This window comes from Hylaeus anthracinus, unplaced genomic scaffold, assembly GCF_026225885.1.
Source record: "Hylaeus anthracinus isolate JK02 unplaced genomic scaffold, UHH_iyHylAnth1.0_haploid 0, whole genome shotgun sequence".
In the NCBI taxonomy this organism is placed as follows: Eukaryota; Metazoa; Arthropoda; class Insecta; order Hymenoptera; family Colletidae; genus Hylaeus; species Hylaeus anthracinus.
In genome coordinates this window covers 23349202-23354420 of record NW_026533254.1, presented here as the reverse complement: position 1 = coordinate 23354420, position 5219 = coordinate 23349202, and the positions used below count along the sequence as shown (strand labels likewise).

The 5219-nt window shown below is 39.0% G+C and overlaps 1 protein-coding gene across 5 annotated transcripts in view; it reads left to right on the top strand.

Moving 5' to 3' along the window:
• The window catches only part of LOC128889921 (IQ motif and SEC7 domain-containing protein 2), an 89475-nt gene that overhangs the window by 35203 nt on the left and 49053 nt on the right, over positions 1 to 5219 (top strand). The gene's annotated exons all lie outside the window — the stretch shown is intronic.

Below are 5219 nucleotides of genomic sequence, written 5' to 3'. Positions count from 1 at the left end.
AAATTATACCAAACCTGCTCAGACAGTATTTCCGTGTAGACAGTATGTACGTTAACACTATTCAATATTGCCGTCCCACCAAAAACCACCCCAAACTTACTCAGATAGTATCCACATTAACACTATTCAATATTGCCGTCCCACCAAAGAGTACACCAAACCTACTCAGACAGTATCTACATCACAGTATTCAGCATTGACGCTCCCACCAAAAACTATCCCAACTACCTTAAACAGACTTCCAAATAAATCATGGAAAGAGAAAGCGAGTAGAAATGAACATTTACCGAACTCTGGTGGCTCCGTCAACCTGCCAGCTAAGTTTGATTCGGTATTCCCCAAATTTCTATTTTTAATTCGCGACACGATTTTCTATTGAAACGTATTCGATCTTACCTCGCGTGATTCATTATTTCTGAAGTATTATTATCGACGGAGAATTTCGAAGATTTAATCTACGTTTTTATATCGCTTTTATCTCCGCCACTTCCATAGATAATTCACTAAAAGTTCTTGTGAAATTAGATCATCGATTCCTCGTGTCATTTCATAACAAATAAAAAAATGAATAAAGAGAGCCTGAATATTAGATGAAAATTGTAATTATTACAGCCACCGGGTGTTTCAAACTACATTCGAACGATTCATTCACTTTCCTTTGGCGAGGATTCGTTCGTTTTTACCCATCATCTATTTTCAAACTTATTATTAAGAAAAACAGAGCGTTTATCGCGATATCAAAATATGCACCGAATTTATTTCACGCGGTGGCAATTCCTCCGTTCGTAATTTATTACCATTAGAATGGATCCGCATTAGCATTAGATTAAACATTCACCAGTTTCCTTCATCCACGTTATATTCGTCAGGTGCATGCCCGAGCGCAATTACTGTCGCTTACCGTACGTCCATTACTCCGATGAACGAAAGAAAAACAAAAGGTGAAAGAAATGCATCTACGTAATACGAAGATCGACTCAATTTATTACGCTTCCGCGTCGATTCACGGTTGGCCATCAATTACATCTTTATTACGCCACTCCGTTACCTTCGTCTGTCAATTCGCACTATATATATATTTACCCGTGCAATTTTCGTTCAGCAAATTGCCTGTTGTCGGCCTGCGTGGGGATAAAAGCGAAGTTAAATTCTTTACGTGGAACAGGAAGTGAAAGCGCTTTTACACGATTACGTTTGACTACATCCTCTGGCCGTCCGAATTCCTGTTATCAAGTTGCCCTAATGGTCGACAGGTTTGCTTTACGAGCCAGTTCCGATCGTGTATGCAATCTCGAAGACTTTGCTAAATGGACGTGGTTTCGAATGCGAGCAATTTTCGCGCCATTCTCAGTGGCGCCACCTATTACGCCGTGAAAATTGTATTCACACCTTGTAATTTCTAGTTAGAGTATTCGAATTTAAATGTAAGGTATCGTGGCATCAATTTTTCGGAAGTAGATGTCGCTACTGCTTAACAAGTTTCCCCAGACGTTTAAGCTAAATACGTCCGCAACTTTCAGGTTAGTTTTCATGTTTTCGAACGCGAAACGCTGAAATTCTGGGAGCAAGCGATATTGTTCCCTAAAGTTGGCCCGAAGTCAACTTCGTACAATTATAGCCGACGGTTCCAGCCACGCTTCCTCCCCGTTTTCTCTTTTCATATTAAAATAGAGCGCGCCACTGCTGTCCTCCCTCCCTCCTGGCCGTCAACAATGATCATCGGGATCAAGAGCCGCATGCGAGATGCTAATCAGAATTTCGCTGGATACGTTCGTGTCTGGGAATTCAGGGCGAGAATATAAATCATGAACGGGGAATCCATTGGAACAGGGGGGAGGGGGAAGATTGCAACCTCCTAACGTTTCGTGTTATGCATAATACATTTGTTTACTGGACCCATTACTGGCCACTCTTTCCGCCCGCGGCGAAGAAAAATGGCGCCGTGGGAGGCAAACATTCTCGTTACACTAACTTTTTAGAACGACGAATCGTTTCTATATGTTTAGAAAAAATTCGAAATTCAGGTTAGACTTTGCTGGCATTTTAGGATATCATTGTGGATGTTTAGGTTATATTCGAATATTCTTGTAGCGTAATAAAGATGTTGCCTTTTTTTTTCTATTGTAGAGAATATTCTATGGTTCACGTATCTTTTGAAAGAACATTTTTCCTTCAAAATAAAATGTGCATAAATGTATGCAGACATGTAAAATGTAAAATGTTCAGTTTATATGTACACTCTATATACAGTCTCTTAAAAAAATTCATCTAAATTAAATGGTGGATTTGATGTTTCCAAATAAATGTTTTATTTTAAATATGTACACGACGAGACTGTACAGGTGTATATGTTTACAGTGAAAATAATGCAAAATTTATTTTCGAGCATTAAACCTAACATTCAATTTACACAAATTCATAGACATGGCGGGTACAAATACTTTTGGGACTGACTGTGCCTATGCTTTAAAGAGATTAAATAAATAAATACAGAATATGGTACACAATAAATAATAATAAAATAATACCACAAAATCGAAAATGAAACGAATAAACGAAATATCGACCAGTCTCCTACTTACGGGAGAATTCAGAAATCGAGAAAAGGCGTCCAACTGGTGGCAAGAATTGGAAACAAGAATACCGCAAGTACAATAATACACTCGTTGATACTGTTCCATTTGAGTTTCGAGAACGTTGGAAACATTGGAACATATTGGAAATTTCCTCTGACTGACTGACTGTGCCTATCCTTCACAGAGATTAAATAAATAAATACAGAATATGATATACAATAAATAATAATAAAATAATACCACAAAATCGAAAATAAAACGAATAAACGAAATATCGACCAGTCTCCTACTTACGGAGAATTCAGAGAAATTCACCATCGAGAAAAGGCGTCCATCTGGTGAAAAGAATTGGAAACAAGAATACCGCAAGTACAATAATACACTCGTTGATACTGTTCCATTTGAGTTTCCAGGACGGTACACATTGGAAATTTCCTCGCGACTGTAAATTGCAATGGTCGGCGTGACTTTCCTGGGGGAAAACGGTGCATGGATCCGTAGGATGACTGGAAATTGCGTACGTTACAGTCGTAGCTGTTTTCCACGTTTGTGTAACTTTCACCCCGCTGCGCGTGGCGTTGGAACAACATGTATGCGCGCGGCAACGACGATCTTTACTCGGAACGTGCACAGAATCCCATTAACTATTGTTCCTGATAAACGTGACGGGACTTTTTCGTGCGGGCGGTCATTTAAAACAGTCTTTGCGTAAGCTGGGAAATTGGCTGGCGCGTTCCACCAATTACGGTTGCGTTATCGCAACTTGTACCGAGACATCGTTCCTGGCTTTTGTAATATTGTTTCCAAGTAGTGGAGCTCGGAGGAGCTCGATTCGGAAACTGTATGAACAAAAGTGGAACGATAGCGACTTATCTTTTCGACACTGACGCCTGTTGAAGGCCCCCTTCAGATATAGATATGTAAACGAATAACATTACGCTCGTGATAAACTTTTGTTTTCGGCACACGATGGACTGATGAGTCACTATATATAATATAGCGCGATTTGCGAATAAAAATTTGTTCGACGCAGGGAGCATTCATCGATATTAATTGACCGTGCCGTGTAATTAACGAGCCTAGTAATTAATTTGATTTTTCATCGGCTATAGTTGATCTGTCTTCTGTACGCCTCCAACACGCGGTATCGCGTTCGTTTAAGTCCCTCTCGGGTTTGCAATTATCACGGCCGAGCAGACGGCGACACGGTCGTTGAGATTGCGCCTTAAAGCTCGTTTCACAGCTCGCGTACCATGACCTCCATTCTACTTCATATGAGCGAGCGAACTTCCCTGGTTTCCGGCTTTGGTATTTCCCTCGTTCCCCAATCGGACTCGAAGAAATTTTATCGATAACCTGCCGATCATTCAAATTTCCTCCCATGAAGTTTGATATCCCAGGTTAAATTTTTCTTTAAAATTTGTTTAAGGTAATTATTCCGTGGATTTATTTAATGGAAGATTTTAAGAAAATGTCGCTTGACTGTTTTTTGATTGAATATAAATCACGTAAGCCTGAATTGTATGAAAGTCGATATCAGAATTTTGCAATTGCAACACGGACCCTTACGGGACATACGAATTTTAACGTATTTTTTTTTGTTTCAATTTAAATCGAAATGCAATTCGGAAAGTTGCTGAAATTTTGCTGTGTTATAAAAACTGAAATTATAAACCGTAAAGAAAAGAATAATAATTATTGACCGCGCCGTTATTGAGATGTAATTAATTGAAGTCTAAAACTTCAGCCACAGTCATTCCTCGAGTATCGATATATCACTATATATATGTAATAATCTCTACACAATCGAAAACCTTTAATTAAGGAATTAAAATAAAGGCGAAATTGCGTTTCCCTGTAACAACAAAAGTTTTATTTACACTATGTACAAGTTTGTTTTCTACCTTAATTCATACCTGTAACAACAAAAGAAACAACATTTAAAGCCTTTTATTTCAGGTATGCTTTTTTTCACAGTCTCCTAATAATAAACGTAAACTTTGCCTTAATAAATTTCGCGCTAATCTCCGTCAATCTCACTTGTAGAATTGCTCGTCATCTCTCCTCGCTTCTCCCCAGTTCTCTCTCTCTCTCTCTCTCTCTCTCTCTCTCTCTCTCTCTCTAACTTGGCTGGACATTGTCAGTCGCGGCAGATTTGAATCCGAAGAATTCATCGAAACATGAGACAAGCATGAGAGAAGAATTCTCTACATATACAAATGATTTTTCGCTTACGCAGATTAGGATTAATGAAAGCGATGAAGAATCGCGGTACTGGCACGTTTGTCGAATTGAATTAAGTCGGTTTCTTGAGCGCGCTCAACGAGATCAATTAAGGGAAGATTACTTTATTTACCGAAATTGTCCTCGTGGCTGTGGCACTTTGATTTTTTAACGACGGGAATCCCACGACTTCGAGGCCTTAATTTACGATGTTGATGACTTCCCAGATTCAGGATTAATACGGATACCGGGGATTCCTTTAGGTTTCTTTTCCTTGTAATTGGCATCATCTGATTAGAATGTCTGTGGGGTCGTATACAGGGCGATCCACGATACTTGGGTTATGTATATAAATTATAACACTTGCGTTGTTTGAAAATAGTGAAGTAGTTCATAGATTCTATAGATTCTAAACATTTA